At 44.6% G+C, this 21,740-nt stretch overlaps 1 protein-coding gene across 1 annotated transcript in view; it reads left to right on the top strand.

The window, feature by feature from the left end:
- The first annotated feature begins 5,625 nt into the window (after positions 1–5,625).
- The window catches only part of LOC145406828 (serine hydroxymethyltransferase, mitochondrial-like), a 149,001-nt gene continuing 132,886 nt past the window's right edge, over positions 5,626–21,740 (top strand). The window contains exon 1 of the mRNA XM_080277928.1: positions 5,626–5,659. The gene's annotated coding sequence lies outside the window, so the exon portion shown is untranslated. The remainder of the gene's footprint in view (positions 5,660–21,740) is intronic.

Raw genomic sequence — 21,740 nt, 5'->3', positions numbered from 1 at the left:
CCACATAGCGCAGGTGATATCGAAAGCCAATCAAATGATGGGAAGCATAAGGAGAACCAAAGAGTACAAGAGCAGAAACAATATTCTATGTTTGTATAAATCCTTGGTTAGGCCTCACTTAGAGTATTGTCAGCAGGCATCGAGACCATATAAGCAGCAAGACATAGATAACATAGAAAGTGTACAGAGAAGGATGACAAGGATGATCTCCACTATTAGGGAGGATACCTACGAAGTCAGGCTGAGGAAGACAGGTTTGGTGTCACTAGAAATGAGGAGAATTAGGAGTGATCTTACTGATGTCTTCAAGATAATGAAAGGACTGGAGGGACTGAAGGTGGAGGATTTATTTAATATGGACCAAAAAAAAAGCAGAGGACATCCATACAAGATATGGAAACAGAGACCGCAACTAAATGTGAGGAAGTATTTTTTCACGTGCAGAGTAGTGGACGAATGGAACAACTTGCCAAGAGAGGCGAGAATGACAAAAACAGTGAATGGCTTTAAGGCAAAGATTGATCCATTAATAAGGCAAGTGGGGGGCACTGCATGAGCCTGCGAAGGCTTGCTGCCCCGATCATGAACCGACCACCTCAAGTTCATCGACGCTGAGGTGGAGCTGGTAAGAACACTGATAAGAATTATGACTGGCCCATTGTTTCCCATTCTCTCTATGGCTATCCAGTCATGTCCCAGCTTTTTTTATAGAGTCAACTAGAGAGCAGTAGGTCCGCCATCTTGCTTGTGAGTGGAAATCGAGTACATGCTATACAGTATAATATCCTTTTTAGCTGATTAATAAGTATAGCTAATATATGTATAAGTCCATCGCTAAATGAGTATTTCAGGCATAAGTTGTGATATATGACATTACATGATAGTGCAGTTTTGGGCTATTATTGATGGAAATAAATGAAAGTGGACTTGCTATGTCTGCCACAAGTGAAACAAGAGATTATGACCAGAATACCACCCCAGCTACCAAAAGAGGCCCAGGGAATAACCTGTACGTCTTCTAAGAACATCTCTACACCTGTATGACTTCGAATGCCAGTAAGTTTCATGTCTGTACACATATTACACGAGTTGTAAATTCTTTACGTGTTTGGCCAGCAACATTGCTTTTTTTAATTTATTTTTTATGTCTGCCCATGATCATTATTCCTTCTTTATTATTTTATCGTGGCAAAGAGCAGCTTCTAAGCTTTCAGATGATAAAACCCCATATTTTGTCTAGCATACTGAGTGCATACAATATCAAACAGAATAGTTTCAAATTTCCCGCTCGTTTTTTATGCACCCAATCTTACTATGCCGCGAAATTTAAATCCGGAGTATAGGTGAAATACAGCATAGTGTCCCTTGGAATGTCCAGCCACCTCCACCAGGAATTCAGCGTAGTGCCCCCGTGAACTCCGAGACACCCCCACAGGACCCCACGGAGGAGCAGCAGCAGCGCACCGAGAGTCGGTGCGACAACGGCCTAAGACAGCCCGGGCCACACGCCCCTATGACCCGGAGCCTGCCCTCCGTTGCCATAGCAGGAATCCTGCACTACCTTCCAGGCGAGCTTCCACCAACCAGCTTCAGGGTGGAGCTGTCTGTTCAGCTCCCGCCAGCATCCCTAAGGGGACGGCCAGTAGCCGCTCCCACCTTCACCAAGAAGGTGTCTTCTTTATTGAGACGGCCAGTAGCCTCTCGCCCCTCGCTAAGGAATCGGCCAGTAGCTGACCTGAACGTAACCAGATGGCCGGTAGCTGCTCCCGCTTTCGTCAGAAGGTTTTCTTCCGGAGACGGCCAGTAGCTGCTCCAAACTCCCTCCTGAAGGAGTTGGCCTGTAGCCACTCCTGCCTTCATCAGACGGCCGGTAGCCACTCCGAAGGTGTTGCCCCTGAGTCAGCCTGTAGCTGCTCTCCACCCCTCCTGAAGGAGTCAGCCTGTAGCTGCTCCTGCCTTCGTCAGACAGCCAGTAGCCGCTCTGAAGGTGTTGCCCCTGAGTCGGTCTGTAGCCGTTCTCCACCCTTCTGAAGGAGTCAGCCTGTAGCCGCTCCCGCCTTCGTCAGATGGCCGGTAGCCGCTCCAAAGGTGTTTCCTCTGAGTCGGCCTGTAGCCGCTCCACACCCCTCCTGCAGAAGTCGGCCTGTAGCCGCTCCCGCCTTCGTCAGACGGCCGGTAGCCGCACTGAAGGTGTTGCCCCTGAGTCGGCCTGTAGCCGCTCCAAAGGTGTCCCTGGGTTTGCTGGCAGTTACTCACCCTCTCAGGCCACGGCTAGTAGATGAGCCTTGGTGCCTTGTAGTCGCACCAACGGGAAGCCACGGCCAGTAGCCGGGCCCCACGGCCGGAAGCGGCAGAAAGCCGCCCCACCGCCCCAGGGTGAGACGAGTTCCCTGACCCCCAATGCAGAGGGCGTAGAGGAGTACTGGAGAGGCCCTATAGCTTCCCCCGGCCTCTGCTCCCTACAACTGGCCCTGGAGGAGACCCACCTGATGGTCCTCGACACAGACCGGTGCCGCAGCCCCTCTCTGTCGGCGCCGCCCAGCTCTGGGGGCTGCAGCCCTCGGGGACTCCAGGCCCTCCCTAGAACGCCCGGGTGGGAACTCCCTACGCCTCGACGGCGGAGGACCTCCACCTCTGTCAGAAGCCTGGACGAGCGATTCAGGCAGTTGTTCGGCCCCAGTCCTGAGGGCCACACTCCTGTCCCCAGCCCAGAGAGTATGGGCTCCTTCGCCACCTGCAGCCCCAGACGAGAGAAGACGCCCCTGCACGTGATCCCATGCCCCCTCAGTACGGTCTCCCCTGGCAGTGCTCCAGCCCTGGCAGAAGTAAAGCCGGGTTGTCTCTCCGCCGCACCCGCTGCCCAGTGACCCATAGGACAGGGACTGTACTAATATCATAGTGAAAGTGCCGAGGTGGAACAGGAAGTAATAGTGAGAGACCCAAGTGTTTTTAAGCAGAATTGGAATAATAATGGTCTAACAGCGACAAGGTGGAACAGTAAATTGCTAATCACGAACGTAAGTGCTAGTGTGAAAGACCGACACTGTGTAACCATCGCACAACAATAAGAGAAATACCCAAGCCATGGAGTTTGTAATAATAATTAACCAAAAGTCCCTTGCAACTAGAAAATAATAAAGGTAACACATTACCAGTAAACTCCGCCTCATACTACCATAAGCACAATTAGACCCCAGTGTCTTGCACCCTCCCCTAGTGAGCATCATCTCTAACCTCTACATGCGCTTAGAGTCCTTGGACTGTACTAATCCAGCATACTCCGCTTCGAGTGTTATTTCACCATATGCTCTGATAGTATCCTGTGAGATACTAATTTCATTATCTAGATATAAGTGTTTATAATCGACCAGAATATTGTGTTTGTAATATCTGCTGTTTCCCTTGTCTGACTGAGTAATACACGTGTAAGGTTATTGCCTAGAGTTTTTGTGTCCTGCCTCTCTCCTATTTGTCCTAAGCCCCGGTCTCGAAAGATAACCCCGCTACACGTTGGGTGTCTAAGAAACGGGAAGCCGAACCTTAAAACACCTAGCATTACAATAAGGGTTAACACAATATCAACACAATACACTGTACAGGTCAAGGACACAATACGACAAGAGGATTCTGGTTTGGGCTGCTGGGAACTTGGGCTTCTCACAGGTGTTGTCCAGGTGTGGGAGGGATCTCGTCAGGTGTGTCCTCCCACAGGAGGCACGGGACTACTGCCAGGGGCTGGGTCGTCCAGAGTGGGCTGCTGGGTGGCATGGAGGGAGGCCCTTCCCTAGTGGGGCCATGGTGGGGAGCTCGACCCTCAGGACTGGAGCCAAACAGAGCAAGCAGGCGTGCTTGTCTGTGCCCGCTTCTGGAGGAGGACTGCATGCCGATGGGGCTGGGGAGGTCACACCCAGGAGTCCTTGGGGCACCCCTGGGTGACTGAGGACTGCAGTCTCGCTCGGGTCGAGCTGCAGCCAGGGGCTGCCTGCGGCTTCCCTTCCATCAGGAGTCCGACAGTGAGGGCCGTCATCAGGGCACTGGCTACAGGGCATGGATCCCCAGACTCACCACGGGCCCTTGCCAGACCTCCTCCTGCTGCAACTCCTCTGGGGAACTGCCTCTGTGGGGAGAGAGAGAAGGGTGTCCCGCTTGGCCTCTGGATGGGTGAGGCAAGCAAGGGACATCCTCCGTGAGGGGCATCACAGAGGTAACAGACAAGGGATACAGTGGCCGATCCCTCCCCAGTGTGGATGGTGGCCATCGCCGCGGTCCTACTAACCTCTGAGACAGCAGGTGAAGGCCGTACAGTGGCTGACCCTTCCCCGGTGTGGGTGGTGGCCATTGCCATGGTCCTGCTCCCTGTGGAGGTTAGATGAAGGATGGACGGTGGCTGATCCTTCCCCGGCATGAACGGTGGCCATTGCCGCGGTTCTGCCCTTCCCTGGGGTCACAGCCGAGAAATGTACTGTGGCCGATCTCTCCCCAGTGTGGACAGTGGCCATCACCGTGGTGCTGTTCCCAGTGGTGGCTGCAGGTGAAGGATGTATGGTGGCTGACCCTTCCCCGGTGTGGGTGGTGGCCATTGCCATGGTCCTGCTCCCTGTGGAGGTTAGATGAAGGATGGACGGTGGCTGATCCTTCCCCGGCATGAACGGTGGCCATTGCCGCGGTTCTGCCCTTCCCTGGGGTCACAGCCGAGAAATGTACTGTGGCCGATCTCTCCCCAGTGTGGACAGTGGCCATCACCGTGGTGCTGTTCCCAGTGGTGGCTGCAGGTGAAGGATGTATGGTGGCTGACCCTTCCCCGGCATGGACGGTGGCCGTTGCCGAGGTCCTGCTGGGGGTAGTAGCTGAGAAGCGCATGGTGGCCGACTTCTCCCTGATGCGGATGGTGGCCGTCATCATGGTGCTGCCTGGGACTGTATGAATACAAGTCCCACCCCGATCCTGGCGAGTCCTGACCCGGCTGGAGAGTAGCCTGCCGGGACGGCGTTCTTCCGTCTGGCTCCGTTGAGGGGAAGAGGGGCGCAAGGTAGTGGAGGACATAGGCCTTTCTGGGCTGAGCCATCGCGCGCCGTATGCACCTCTCCGTGGTCTCCCCCTGGGGTAAGTGTTGCGACACTCTGCTCGTGGTTACTCCATGGGGTTGGTGTTGCGCCACTCTTTCCGTGGTCTCCCGTTGGGGTGGGTATTTCAGTCCTATTTCAACAAAATTTTATATCATTAATGAGTAATAACATTGGCAACTCTCGGTAAATCCGTGACGATTTTTGACCCCTACTTTCACTCCACCCTATGTTAAAGCGCTACACATTAACAAGTAACCACCACTCATAAAAATTGCTACAGGATCACATCACTGTGTCCATTTACTTTTAGAAACACTGTACATTTTTTTTTTTTTTTTTAATGGAAGACTGACCACAAAAAATATCGAAATCACAGCGGGTGCTTTTTGTGAATGTGCTTGAAAGTGGTATTTGGCATTTGTGTGGCGTCGTCTGCAGCCTGCTAGGTGCATCGTCAGTGCGATACTTGCGTCTGTACCGTGGCATATGTTACGTTCAGTGAGGTGTTGTGTTGTGTAGGGTAATTTACATAACAGTTTATTATACGTCTTCACATCATGTTCTCTTCCAAGCTTATTAAACAACTCATAAATGTAAGTGTAATACAAGTGTTTTCGTTGAAGATGGAACTGAACGTAAGCACACAAGCAGTGTAGTAATTCAATGAATAGATATATGGGCATCAGCTATCAGATGTTTGGGCACAGGGTGTTAAACATTATAAACTATATGCTTGTGAGACAACCGGTAGTAATATTTTTGACCTGAAGGTATAAAGTTTGTTCATTGGTGTTTGTGCTTTGAATTTCCACCACAAATACGGCATATGTTGCAGTTTACGAAAATTAGAGCAGAACAGAATAATGAAAGCATGCTAGTTATAGAAAGTTTGACATTTGATAAATGAGCTCGACATTGCACCTTTTAGTAATAAAGGCCATTTGAGATAAGGGTAGTGAGGAACCAGAAAGTCATCATTAGGTGACAGTGATGACTAAATAGTACGGCAGCCTTAATATGAGACCTAGGACCACTTCATTTTGCAGTTTTCATTTCTATTTCCTAAGAAGTCTTTCATGGGTATCTTTGAGTATTTTCTGAGTGTTTTCAAGTTTATTTTTTATGATTACGGTAGTGTTTTACAGTCCCCCATGGTAACTGAGAGTGATGCCATCTTGTGTGCACTGAAGATGTGGATGCCATTAAAGAATGCCTTTTTTTTCCTTTTTCCTCCAAGATTACACATATTGTGGATTTATACAAACCTAACCTTGATTTTCATAACCCAACTTAATTCACCCTAACCTACCTATTCTGTGCTAATGTGACCAAATTTAACCCTACCTAACCTATTCCTTATTGTATTTTAGCTTCATATGGTATCCCCATGGATTGGAAATGTCACACACTGATCTATGCAGATGACCTTGCCATAATTGCCAGAGCCAACTTCACGAACCATGTCCAGTACTCCCATCAGTGTGTGACTGGCTCACTTCAGTTCTGGCCAAGAAACACGGTTCTCTCTGTGTAATATCTTGAAGATCTCTGCTTGACATCCACGACCGCAGGGAAAGCAATTAAACAACACATCCAATGCAAAACAACAGCAGCACTTTATTCTTGCTCTTCAGCCCACACCTCCTGGTCGCTTGTCTGCCGATCTCGGCGTATACACAAACACAGGGGAAGAATTTCATACACTCCAATCATAACATTCTTTCCCTCCTTAATTTCAAACTAAATGATAACTTGTAAAACAATTAAATGGTGATGCTAAACATAAACTCAAAATAGCACACTCTCGCACCCATACCATACAAAAAATATATATATTTTCTTCATAAGCATCTTATATGGTATACCTAGCTTACAAATCAAGCCGGATGGGCTTCTTTATAAGCCTTCCTGACCTGGTTGTGGTACCTGTATGAGCTGGGCTACCTAGAGGTGTACTTGAAGGAGACTGGGCAGTGCTTTTCCCCTATCACTGCTGGTTTATCTGGCACTAGCCCTTGCTGATTTGTCTTGCTGCCCCATTTTTGCTCCCCAGTTGGACTACTTCGGTCCTCAATGGATGCTGGAACCTCTTTTAAACTTTTCTGAGGCAGCTGGGTAGCTTCCATGCTGACACCCATACCTCCCAGATCCCACTCATCCCCACTAAAATGTGGTGTGCTAACTTCACTGGGGGGCTCTGATGTTGTTAACTCCTCCTTTCTAGACCTAATTTGATCTATATGTCTTCTAACAACTCTGTGATCACCTAGTTCTACCTTATATGACAGACGCCCAGTTACTTCCACTGCAATTCCAGGTAACCAACGACCTCCTTGCCCACTATAATTCTCTACAAATACTTCATCATTTACAGCAAATTCCCTCCATTTTTCCCTTATCATGATACATCTTTTGATTGTCTTGTTTCCTTTTCACCCTTTCTTTTAAGTTTGGCCTTATCAAGTCCAAAGGACCCTGCAAGGTCCTGCCCATAAGCAACTCTGCAGGGGTAGCTCCAGTTATTGACTGAGGTGAACAACGGTATCTGAACAAAAACCTTGCCAACTTAGTCTTTATGTCGGCCTTCCTCATTTTCAGAAGACCGTTTTTAAATGTCTGAACAGCTCTTTCAGCCATGCCATTTGAACTGGGGTGAAAAGGAGCACAAGTAGTGTGTACAATTCCATTCCTTTTCATAAACTCACCAAATTCACAACTGGTGAACTGGCTTCCATTATCAGTCACCAACATTGAAGGAAGCCCATGTGTAGTAAAAATGTCTCTCAACTCAGAAATGGTAGCTATTGCTGTGGCATTGTGCATTATTCTTACTTCCAACCATTTGGAATAGGCATCAGTGAAGACCAAAAACATATGTCCCATGAATGGGCCTGCAAAGTCTACATGTACTCTTTCCCAGGGTCTTTCTGGGTATGGCCACACATGAAGGGGTGCAACGCTGGGTTTGTTTCTATTTATCTGGCAAATTTCACATGTGCTTACTGCCATTTCTATATCTTTGTCAAGAGTGAGAGCAGTGGAAATGAGTTATTTAAGAGGAGCATGTGGAGTCACATGGAGAGACAGGCTGACGAATGAGGATATAAAGGAGCATTGTGGTGTGGATGTGGATGTGATAGGAAGCGTTATGAGGAACACAATGAGGTGGTTTGGCCATGTGGAGAGGATGGAGGGTGAAAGACTGACGAAGAGTGTATGTGAGTGAGGTGGAGGGGGGAAGAGGGAGGGGGAGGCCGAGGATGAGATGGCGGGATGGGGTGGAGAGGTATATGAGAGAGGGGGGTGTGAGTTTGAAGCAGGGCAGTGAAATGGCAGGGGACAGGGCGACTTGGAGGCGATTTGTTTGTGGCCACCCCAAACGGGATTGAGGCGTCTGGCAATAGATAGATAGATAGACATATTTCATTCATTCATTCATTGCCAGATGCCATGTATCCCACACGGGGTGGCCAAGGGCTTAGAGTGAATTGTTTTACAGGGAGGGGCACTAATCCTCCACCAACCCCACTTGACACGTAGGGATGCCAACAGCATCTGGTGTTCCCAGGCGGTCACCCATCCAAGTACTAACGAGACCCAACGTTGCTTACAGTTAATTAATTATTTTTTTTTTTTTGCCTACACGGGCCTTAGTCACTTACTGCAATTTAAAATGCAGGTTAGTTTCTTGTCATGGCCTTACCTGTAAATTATGCAATACAAAACTATCGTACATGATTAGTTTTGTTATTTTAGTACCGGTATCCTTTCATCTTTTGCAGTTACGTAGGGTTGACATATGCCACATATGTTAATAATTAACAAACATACCATATGTAGATAGAGTTTGGTACCGTATGAACTGGAGATTACCCTGATGGTCCGGACAATCTGCTAATTCGGACAACCCTTCCCCCCATATAGTGTGAATGAGAGAGGTTCTACTGTACTTGAATGCACTCACATTCTCCATATCCTCACCATCCAACCTCACTGCACACTCTGTGACTTCATTCCTCTCAAACACCATAACTTTACTTTTGTTTACATTAACTTTCAGCTTCCTCCTCCTACACACTGTCCCAAATTCATTCACCAAACCTTGCAACTCCCATTCATCTTCACTCAACAATACTGTATCATCAGCAAACAGCAACACCGGAAGCTTCCAAATCTCACCCTCATTCATTAGAGCCAGCCCCACATCCACTGCCCTACCGGTACCTTGCATCTCCTTTACAACCCCATCCATATATATATTAAACAGCCATGGAGACATCACACACCCCTGTTTCAGTCCCACATTGAGATCAAAGAACTCACTCAGCTCATCATCCACTCGCACCGTAGCCCTAGCTCCCTCGTACATACTCTTCACAGCACTCAGCAATTTCCCCTCCACTCCATATATTCTTAATACCTTCCACATCCCTTGCCTATCTATTCTGTCATAAGCTTTCTCCAAGTCCATGAAGGCAGCATACACTTTCCTTCCCTTCTCTAGATACTTCTCCACTAAACATCTTAGAACAAATATCTGATCTACACACCCTTTTCCCTTCCTAAATCCCCCTTGTTCTTCTCCAACTAGCTCCTCTGTCATATGCCTAACCCTATCAATGACTATTCTACCATATATTTTACCAGTCACACTAAGAAGGCAAATACCCCTATGGTTACCACATACTTCTCTCTCCCCTTTTCCTTTGTATAGAGGAACAATTATACCTGATTTCTAGTCCTCTGGAACCCTTCCCTCTTCCCAAGCCAATCTACACAACTTCCATATCCACTCCACAACAATCTCACCCCCATACCTAAGCATTTCACCACACACTCCATCAATTCCTGGGGCCTTTCCCAGCTTAATCTTCTTCATCGTTTCCTCTACTTCTGACCTACTGATCTCTTCCTCCCTCCTCTCATCTCTTCTTCTCCCAGCCATTCCCCAACCACTTATACTCACCCTGCTGTCACTCTCTACATTCAACAAATCCTCAAAGTGCTCCTTCCATCTCCTCAATTTCTCTCTCTTTTCCACCAACAATCTATTATTCCTATCTTTCACTCCCCTACTATTTCCCCTTTCACACTGCCTTACTTTCTTTACCTCCTTCCAAAACAATTTCTTACTCTCCCTCCATTTCACACTCAGATTCCTCCCAAACTCTTCATCCACTTTCTTCTTACTCTCCTTCACCAGTCTCTTAACCTCCCTTCTCCTGCTCACATATACCTCTCTCTTCTCTCTCTCATCTTCTCCCCTACCTCTACTCGCCAACCATTCACCATATGCCTTCTTCTTTTGTTCCACAGCTCGTTTCACCTCATCATTCCACCATGCTGTCCCTTGCACACCCTTGCATCTCCTCCTCACTCCACAAACCGCCTCACACGCTGCGCCTATCTCTCGTACTCCATATAAATTTGTACCAAGTAAATAAATAAATACCGTTTATGAGTGGTGTGGAATAGTTACCCTCCCATAGAACTGGTTTTCTTTGCAGCCATCCTGATGGAAAACACAGTAAGGTAAGGAGGTACTGCTACCTGTATTGAGTATTTTAAACCTCAGGTGAGCGATTTCTCTATGAATTTTCGATATTCCTCACCAAAAGCGGAGGTTTGAGCCCCCCCAAAAAAATCCAAAAATGGTCAGGATTGGGGGAAGTCAGTGGTGGAAAAGTGGTCGGGACAGGACGTGTTAACTATACCTAATAATTTAACCTAATCTAACCTAGCATCCAGGTGGGAAATTGGGAGACAAAAGCCACCTTTGAGTACATCAAGACAATCATAGGTATGGCTTAAGGAATATGATGATAAAAAGTGGGAAGTTTTTCAGCAGAAAGTGGTAATTTATCACCTTGAAAATAGTCAGAAAAACACCGAAAACAAACTGGAGGGATATGAATTGAATTGGTAAGGTCCTTCTACTTCTTTAAGTAAAGCGTACATTTACCGAAATGGCAAAAAAGTATGGCGTAAATGAGAGCACCATCATAACGATTTGGAAGGACAGAAGATAAAGTTCGTGCGTAGGAAGTGATGCGAACCTTGTTGTTGTGAAAGTTTATATTTGTCCAGAAGCTGACCGAGAAGCTTAAGGCTATAGGGTGTCATGTGGAGCATCAGAGAAATTCTTATTTTTTACTCCTTACCACCTTACCCCACATAAATTACCCCCACTTATATTCACCATCAGGTAAAAAAATGAAAGATATATAACTACAGTAATTAAGAGCATCAGTGGTATTAGAAATAGCACTAACAAAAAAGTTGGGCTGGGTACCCTTGCACTGATACGTAGCTTCCTGGCACTCTTCCCCCACCCCCCACCGATAATGTTGTCTAAGTTTCTCGTATCACGTGGCCTTCGGGAAAGACGTTAGGCCGTATGGATAGACTAAAATTCATGGGTCTGGCAGTTTTAGGGGACGAAATGCAACAAGAATGTTTGCAAACCAAAAAAAAAAAAAGTACTCTTTCATCCATGTGTTCTCGTGAGTTAGCATTCAGTTCACATTCTTCGTTCGGTATCGCTTTTCCCAACACATTTCGGACTGACTGAGCAGTTTAGCCATATGCTTAGTCTGTCTGAAATGTTTACTCACCTGGTTTACTCACCTGGTTGGCTACCCTACTACAATTAACAGTATGGCTCGGTAGGAATCTGCATTACAAGAAGTAGGGCAGCCCATACCTGCTGGCACGCCAGCCTCGTTTCCTATATACATCATCATCAGAATAGACTATTGATTAGAGGCTGAGTTTTGTGCCATATGCACGGTAGTTGCACTACTTGAAGGACTTCGAATTAAGAGTCGTAGTTATTCTATATAGTCGAACAGGATGTGACCTAGTTGTGAGTGGAGGGACTTTTTAAATGATGCAACTGAGTCAGCACTAACAGCATCATCTGAAAGAGAGTTCCAGAGGTCTATACATCTGATGCTGAAAAACCTGCGTCTACACTCAACTGAAGTGCGGGACTTGGCCACCTTGAATCTATGGCCCCTGGTGTGAGTTAATGAAGGAAGAGAAAAGAGCTCAGGCGGTGCAATTGGGGACTGGCGATGGAAGATTTTCCAGCATTTAATGAGGTCAGCTCTGATCAGTCTCCCTTTTACAGAATACAGGCCCAGGTTTTTCAGACGGTCAGCATAGCTGAGTTCAGACAGGCCATTGATTTGCTTAGTCCATCTGCGCTGTACAGACTCCAGGAGCCTCTGATCTCCGTGGTAGCCTGTGTTCCATACAGTGGAGCCAAACTCCATGATGGGTCTGATGTGGGATTTGTATAAAGTCAACATAAAATCTCGGTCTCGACAGAGGGTGGACCTAAGTAAATTATTTGACAGGCCTGCTGCCTTTTTTACCGTATTTCTTATGTGCGAATGAAATTTTAGTGAACTGTCAACCAAGATACCCAGGTCTTTGTGTGTAGTTTCTACGGAGAGCCTGGTGTTGTTCATGTGATAGTACTGAAGTGCGCCAATAGAATTCCAGTCTACTGGACCTCTCTGACATCGCAGAACAGTACACTTGTCAAGATTAAAACGTAAACCCCAGGACTCAGCGACACTGTAGACCATATCAATGTCCTTCTGGCATGTACTTATGTCTGCAGCTAATGTGGAACAAGTGTTTTGGCGCAACTTGAGGTAAATCTTCATGTCATCAGCAAAGAATTTACATTTGGAGCGTATGTATGCAGGTAGAAAGTTTATATATACCAGAAATAGCAAGGGGCCTAGAACCGATCCCTGGGGAACTCCACTGAGAACATTCCTTGAGGAACTGGCGCAGCCAGACACAGACACTTGCATGGTGCGGCCGGACAGGAAGTCAGAGATCCAAGTTAGCAAGGAACCACTGACCCCAAGTAGCCTCAGCTTGTCAGTGAGTATCGAATGGTTGACGATGTCAAAGGCTTTGCTAAAGTCAAACAGACAACATTCACAACGTATCCAGCATCCATCCACGACGTAACATCATTATACACGAGTAACAGTTGGTCATCTACCGTTCTACCCTGTCTGAATCCATACTGCTCATTTGACAGCACTCCATTAGTCTCAAGGTAGTTGTATAATGCCTCTGTAATGAATCTTTCCAGGGTTTTGCAGCAGACAGAGGTTAGGCTAATAGGCCTATAGTTAAGAGGTTTGTGTCGAGAGCCTTTCTTGAATATAGGAATGATAATGGATTTTTTCCAATCATGTGGTAATTTACCAATGGTGACAGACTTCTGAAATATCAAAAACAAGGGTAATGCTAAGGCTTGGCAATATTTCAGAAGACTGGGGTGGAGGCCATCAGGTCCCATACTGGTGTTCGGGTCCAGTGCTGCGAGCCTATTTCTCACTTCTTGCAAGGACAGGGTCACTGTGTCGAGGATACCCTCAAAAGTTTGGTGAGGGAAGGGAGCGTGAGGAGCATGAGTTGAGTAAACTGTACAAAAATGTGTAGCAAAAGTTTCTGCCATCTGAGTACAGTCTGATGTTAACACACCATTGTCCAATCTTATGGGGCCTACTGAGGGTACACCTACTTTCTTATTTCTCATGTACTGGTGAAAAGGTTTTGAGGAGACCTGTAGTTTTCTAATCAGTGACATTTCGTGATTGATTTGCATGTGTGTAAAGTAGTTACGAAAGGTGTCGTTGAGAGAGTCGTAGTGTGATAGAGCTCGGGAAGCCTCAGGAGATAGTCTTCCATAAACATTCCTGGAGTGTTTGTATGTTTCCCAGGCGAGATATCAAACGAAGAAAGTGAAACGGAACGCTAACTCTGGAGAACACAAGGATGAACGTAATTTTTTCTGGTTAGCTTAAATTTTCATTTTATTTCATCCCCTAAAACTATCAGACCCACAAATTTCCATCTAACCACACGGCCCAAGGTCTCTCCTGAAGGCCACGTGATACAAGAGAAGGCAAAACTGACAACAACATTGGGGGTGAGGGGCGGGAGGAAAATACAGTGGAGCTACATATCAACAAAAGGGTACCCAGCCCAACTTCTGTTTTTGTTAATGCTATTCGTAACACCACCTATGTCCCCAATTACAACAGTTATATCTCTTTCATTGTTTTACCTGATGGTGGGTGCAAAATCAATTTCGTGCTAAAACGTGACATATATTTACATGTAAAATAGAAGGCTAGGTTCTAGAAGCCCCATATGTTTCATTAAAAATATATCTATAGGAAGGATTGAAATATATGTGCCATAAGACACCCAAGACAGTGTGTTTATACAGTATACGATATCGCTGACTGGACACATCAGTGCATTCTTACCAAACTAACCAACTAGTTTTGCCCCTAATACTCCCCATAAAGATCTTAACTGCCAAGGATTGCCACTAAGCCTCCTGAAAGTCCTAAATACGAATCGAGCAAACCCTTCTGACCTAACCAACATCACGCAGATTTTGCCAGGAGTCACTTTCAGCACAGTATTAAAATAAAAAATAAAAAAAAATAAAAAAGTGAAACTATTCTTGAAAGTCATTAGTCATCAACAAGTAAAAGAAAAAAAAAAAACACTGAAGTTGTCAGCATGGAGTGATTGTGCACTTCTCACTTCGTAGATACACATGAATGCAGTACAGTAAATAGATATATTTACCATTGATAAAAACCCTAACCACACAGTAAAAAAGTCACATCACTCTGATCAGTCCGGTCTCTCTCAAGAAAGCCATCAATTTATCGGTCATAACAATGTCCCCATCACCCAGGATGGTGGAAAGGGTGAAGAGGACGTCTGCTGTGCCGCAGTAATTTATAAGTGAAGCACGTTCACGAATAAATCGCCGACAGCGCAGGATGATATGACTGATAGATAATACCGCATTACAGACATATACAGTACTGAATAGAGATTCTGAAAGGTGAGTGTGTATGTTGGTGAAAAATACTCTTATCAAGCAACCTTTCTTTAGTCATGGTCAAGACATACTTTTTTTCTCAGAACTGCCTTTCCAGAATTAGGGTGTGTCTTTCACACTGCAGTGTCTAATATGCCGCGAAATATGGTAATTGACGACACAGTCCGGTTGGACCACACACTGGGCCATCACCGGGAGAGGATCCCAAAGCAGAGGAGGCTCAAGTGTGCCTTGTGTGCCCTGGCGAAGATGAGGAGGGACACAAGTCATATGTGTCCTGTATGTGATGTGCCGCTTTGTGTGGGTGATTAATTCGAATGGTATCATGCCAATTGAAGTATTCCCTAGTGGAGCACACACACACACACACACACACACACACACACACCTCTCTCTCTCTCTAATAACACACTAAATAACTCCTAATCTTCAAACCCCTCAAGGTCCTGCCAGCAGTTCAACAACTCTGGAGGATGTTTCCGTATTTTGTTGATTTGTATACTGTAATTACCTACTTCTATATTTCCATATTTTACATATAAATAAAATATTATTTACATATACACATATGAGATGGAAATTAGTACAGCTTCAGTATCAGTAGCTAGCAAAAAGACTAGTGGTCATGTTGAGTTTCTGTGTATATTATAAAAAGGCATATAAAATTGTACATGTACACTTTGAATAAAACAGAAAATAAACCTAGCGAGCGAAATATGTTGGTGTGGGTGAGACAGGAAAAATTGACAGTGTGCTAGGAGGTACTGTACCGTACATTGTTTTTATCATCCAGGTACTCAGAATGTGTTAATTGCATCGATGTTTTGAAAACATCATTGGAAAGCATAATTCTACATCTGTCCTTGACATAAAAAACAGCCTTTGTGAGCATAATATTTAGGTACAGGCGGGGGAAGAGAGTGTTTATCTCGCTTGCAGGCAAAATATGCAGCGCACTGCGAGGAGTATTCTACCTTTGTTGTCCATTTACTCGAAAAGTATTGGATTTATCAGTTTCCCGAAAGAACCATGATAAAGTGCATAAAATTCTCCATATGTACAGTACATGAAATAAAAATGTAACATCTGTGAGAAAACTTCTTCACTAGATGACTGTGAACAAAAAATCAGTTCCCTGTAGGTAATTGCTCTTAGTTTTTGGCTATTTTCTCGAAAACTAAAAATTGTATCAAAATGCTGCACTCACTACAGTAATCCCTGCAAGATCTGAAGTAATAGAGCCCAAGCAATGTCCGGGACTTGGTTTTGTCCGGGACTTGGGAAAAATGCCTGTGGACAGGTACCTGTCGACCCCAGCCCAACCTAATTTTGAAAGCCACCTAAAAAACTCCCCACCGGACATGCACAGCACCTATTTAAGACCCAATATACACAAATAAGGGACAGAAACCATAAAATAAATGAAAAGGAACCAGAGAATGAGAAATCAGAATTTAGTAAGGAAAATATTTAGCAGTGTACAGGTTACTTACGACACGTCCGTGGCCATCGCGAAGATTAACCCGCCTCCTCTATGGCTCTGACAATGGTGAAGGTGCACTTGAAGCACATACAATAATCCAGTGTTGCACTGCACTTAATCCTTTGCACTGTGAATTATAATTTTTTTACACTGCACATTCTGTTCTTACTTGTGCCATGCCAGTTGCAACATGCCATGTTGCACTCTGCACTTAATCCTTTGCGCTCTGAATTCTGATTTGTTAACACTGCACAACACTGTAAATTCCCATGTGGTCTAATGGCGAGGTATTACAGTTTATTCACTGTTGATTCACAAAAGCATGCACGTGGGCAGCCATGGTGATGAGTGTGCAGTCACGACGGCGTGTAGGTGGGAAATGGGGAGGATGCAGGGGTGCTGTGGCGGATGTCGCCGGAACTACGCACCAAAACACAGCTGTTCGTCACCACATGACAAATTTAGAGTAGGGATGAACACATTTTTTTTTTTTTTTTTTTTTTTTTCCCAATTTGACATAAGCCCAGAATGTCCGGGACTTGGGGTGTCCGGGTCTTGGCCATCTAGGTCTTAAAGGGATTACTGTATTGGAAAGTTGAGGAAATTCTCTTTCTAAAGATGTAATAACAATTAGAGGTAGCTATGATGGATAACATTTGAGCTATGATGTTGGGGAAATGAGATTGACGTTCCCGAATGTTTATTCACATCGGCCTAATATACGTCTATTCGTACTTCTCTGTATTCTTTTTTCATATCATCGAGAACAGACATTGGCTAATAAGATGATGTAGTTTTTATGGCAATATATGTATGTTTGGGTGGCGAAAATAAGCCGAGAATACATCTTTTCATAGGTGCACAGGGGGGGCTGGCGGAGAGGGGGAATGGAATAAAATTGTGAGCCAGAAAACTTACTGAAACTTACCGTGCGCAAAAGGGTTAAACGTGATGTTAGGGGTGTACCTCTGCATGTGTTTGCCGTTGGTGGTAAGTGTGGTTGTGGATTTGGCTGGAGCAGTCATCACCATATTGTCTTCTGGCCATGCTTGAAGTGTGTTGAAGCAATCTTTTTGCTGTGTACAGGTTGTGTCTGCGATGTGATGCATGAAAGCTATGATATGTCTGCATATGAAGGAGTGTTTGTGGTGGTTGATGTGTGGCAATTTCATCCATACAAAAGGTAAAAAATGGAACTTTGGAATTTTTTTTCGTTAGTGATGACTTGTTGTGGAGTGCAATATATGCTTGTCTGTCAGATTAATAGTTGGCAAACCAGCATTTGGTGTCCCCCATGTTAGTGTTGTACATTTTGGTGATTAGTTTGCACTGGGGGATGGTATTGAAGGCTTTACAGATGTCTGTTGTAAGAATTGTATGCTATGTGGGTTTTGTGGAGTTGATGCCATTAGATACATGTTGTATGAGGTTGGTTAGTAAGGTGTTTTGTAGAGTGAAGTGCTCTAAAACTGTGTTGTGAGGGAGCAAGAGGGACATAAGTTGTGATTTTAAGAATTATAATTTCATTTATCTTGATGGAGTGCTGAGTAGTGTTATAGGCCCACATAAAGGAGGGTGTGTTGGGTCGTTGTTAGGTTTATTGTAGTTTGTTAGTGATTGCCATGTTTTTGGATGTTAGGAATGCTGCAATATGTGTATGAATAGTTGCTGGTGTTTGTGAGGGTCTGGATTTTTTGTGGTCCTAAATGTTTCAGGTGTAGGTTGCTGATGCCATCTAGCCCAGTGCCTGTAAAGTTATGTGTTTTCTTCATTATGTTATTTATCCTTTCTGGAGTGAAAGTGGTTAAGGTGTGGCTGAGTGGAAAGGACAGCCAATACTTAAGACTGTTTTTCTGTCTCCGTACCGGTATGTGTTACTGTATGATGGCTTATGATTGTGTAGTGGTTCACTGGTATATCAGTTGTTTTTTTTATACAAAGGGATATGGTGTGTGTTGGAATTGTTGGTGGTGTGGGTCTTAGAGGTGCTTGTTTGTGTGTGTGTGTGTGTGTGTTTCTAGAGCTTGGTGTCATGTGTGTTGGAGAGGGATGTTGTCATTGAGTGAGTTGTGTTGTTTTCTGAGGTACCTGTAAGCAATGTCTGGTGTAAAACTGTGGTTCTAGTTTTGTGTTTTCCCTCATGGTACGTAGTATTTGTCTGCATTAAGTATGATGTTAAACTTCATAAGGTGCCTGCCAGTATGGGTGATGGGTGTGTAATGTAGTGTGCTGAAGTGTTATTATGTTTCTTCTGTGAATTTTGTCCAGTCTGCTTTCTTGTAGTTTGTGTAAGTGGTGTTTGATTGCTGTGGTTTAGAATATAACGTTTTAGTAATGATGAGAGGGGAGTGATCTGAAAGGGGTTGGAAATCTGTATTCTGTCTGCCAGGTGATGGTGTGTGAAACTGTAGGCAAATAGAATGTGATGTCTTGGGAGAATGAGTAAAAGAGTGCTCATACAGTTTATTGTAATGTATGGAGATCGTGTTGTTACTGATATGTGGGTAGTACTGCATGGTATTTCATTTAGGGATCCATACAGCATGAAAGAATGATGAACCTGTATACAGGGTGTCCCAGACCTGACATTAACTTCAGGAGGTAATTTTAGGCCTGATTTTTAGTAAAAAAATATATATCAATATAGATCAGAGTCCAACTGTTATGGAGATACAATTACTGTTGACATTATGGGTGACTTATAAGGGAGACCATTTACGTCCATAAGGCCATAAGCAACTGTAGCTCCGGAACGGATGAGAATTGAACCCATGTTGATATACTTTGTCTGTAGCATTTTCTAATAAAAATCAACCATAGAATAATCTGCTAAACTTGTTATGCTAAGGCCCAGAACACTGTTTAATATTTGTAGCATCATTAACCTCATCCCCATGATGACATTTCTTTTTAATTTGTTTTTGCTATCCCCACATGAGTTTATTCAACTTTGGATAGACTTTGAGGGGGGGAGGGTCGTTTGAATTGCTTTTAAATAGTCCTGACATTAGCCAGAACAAGATGAAAAACACATCTTTTGGCTGTGGGGGATGAAAAACAGAAAGCCATTCTATGGTAGGGTTTGCGAGGGTCCCAGGTAGAGAGGTGCATGTGAGACATTGGTACTATAGTTAGGGCCATTCACCTTCCTATCTGCAGCCTCTCCTTGGACCTAGTTGGCATACAAAAATAGCCTTGGCAAACAGCCTCCATAATTGCCAACCCTGTGAATATTGCTATCTAATGTGTCACAGTCTCATCCATTGCTTGATTCTTTCAGGCTCCTGTCCAGCATTAGATGAAATAAAGTACTAGTATTGTTGCAACTGTTTAGAGGGTTAATGATGACATTATTAACACATGTGCCGTTGACCCACTCTTAACTGAATAAAAGTGTCTGGTAATAGGTGGAATAAATACTAGAGTTGTTACTGTGTAGTACATGTGATATTACTGTAATGCAGTGTTACTCATAACTTTGTTGTTGGACATTTGTTTTGAATTAGCTACGTTATCAGTTCAAACATTCATTTTCCATTAGCCTTACTAATTGTCCATCTAGTCCCATAAGGACAGGGTGAAGTAGGATCCAGGAGAGAGAGAGGGAGAGAGAGAGAGAATATCCATTGAAGTGTGCCAGATAAGAGACTCATTTTTCTGTTATTCAAGCCCCTCTAATCCTGGGTTCACCTCACATGGCTAATTTTTTTTTTTTCTTCTTCATTTTTTTGTTTTACAGATTATGTATCACATATTTCTGCCAGATAATCAGTTTGAACATATTAACAGGTCTGCCAAATGATATACCTTACATAATGTGTTCTCTCTCGTGATGCATATAGCCTACCTGCTCAGTATTTGATCAGTCATCTGCTCATTTTGTATGACCTTTCTGCAGTTCTTTTTCACAACACATGTTCCACCCAACTCCTTTGCGAGACCACCTACATTCTTGGCATGCCCTTCTTCCTTTGTCTGCTTGCAGGGTTCATTCAGCTGTGTAGTGTACTGTTCTGTACTGTATTTGTGTATTTCAGTCATTATTACTATTATTATTATTATTATTTGTGGTAGGTGGGGACACTAACCATCCACTCACTTGATGTAGTGCTGCTCTCAGGTGTCTGCCCTTTCCTCTCCTCTGTCCTTCTTTCCTTCCATCCTCTTCTGTCTTTCTTTCCTTCATTCTTTTCTCATCCTTCTGCCTACGGGGGACTTTACACTCCCTTTTCTGTCTTTTGTTTCTTCATTCTTTCCTCTCCCTTCTGCCTGTGTGTGACTCTACACTGAGTGACAAGCCAAATGGTTTCCTGTACAACAGGAAACCATTTACTACACTGAGTGGTAACCATATAACCAAATTATGGCGCCTGTTGCTTTAGTGGGTAATTAAGATGCTCCAATCGGATTGAGCCAGTGATGGTTTATATCCAAGGGGTGGTTGGGGTTTATTGCTCATGTGATGCCATTCAGGGATGAGTGAGGCTGGTCACTCTCATCTTAAATGTCAGGACCATCTTGCCTAGCCTCGGGCTCCTACGCTCCTCATGGGGCGAAGTAGGAGTGGATGATGGATGGATGGATGGATTATTATTATTATTTCTAGGGAGAGGGAGTATGTCTGATGATATGCAAGAAGTGGAAGGAGAATATAAGAGAGCATGGAACAATGGGTGCAAGGATTGTATGGGTGAGGTTGAAAGTAGGTATACAAGCATGGGCGATTGTACAGTATGCGTGTATGCGCCGACAGAGGACCGAGTTGCAAGAGTGAAAGATGAGTTTTGGGCGAGTGTAGAAGCATGTATGGACAAATTTGAGAGGAGCGAGAGAGTGCTTTTGATTGGAGACATGAATGGCAAAGTTGGGAATGTACAAGTGAATGGAGTGGTTGGTCAGTGGGGTGTGCCAGCAGAAGTAGATGAGAATGGTAGTGCTTTGGTGGACATCTCTGCTGGTAAGGGGTTGGCAGTAGCTGACAACTACTTTTGGCATAAGATGATCCACAGGTATACATGGAGAGTAATGAGGAGGATGGATGGTGAACTTGTTAAACGAAAGGCAATGATAGACTACGTGTGTGTGGATGAGCAAATGAGAAGACAAGTGTTGAATGCAAAAGTGAGGAGAGAGTGGGGCAATGGAGTCTCGGACCATCACTTAGTGATGGCCAAGGTAAAGTTGCAAAGAAAATGGTTGAAGAGACGAAGGGGAATACAGGAGGAAACGGCTCCTGTGAGAAGAGTGGAGAATTTGCAAGATAGTGAGAAAATGGCTGCGTATAAGAGCATAA

The sequence above is a fragment of the Coenobita brevimanus genome, chromosome 71 (genome assembly GCF_032717465.1).
Source record: "Coenobita brevimanus isolate Jiangsu-jjx chromosome 71, ASM3271746v2, whole genome shotgun sequence".
Taxonomy (NCBI): Eukaryota; Metazoa; Arthropoda; class Malacostraca; order Decapoda; family Coenobitidae; genus Coenobita; species Coenobita brevimanus.
The sequence above is the reverse complement of the archived record's forward strand: the minus strand, read 5'-3'. Positions and strand labels throughout refer to the sequence as shown.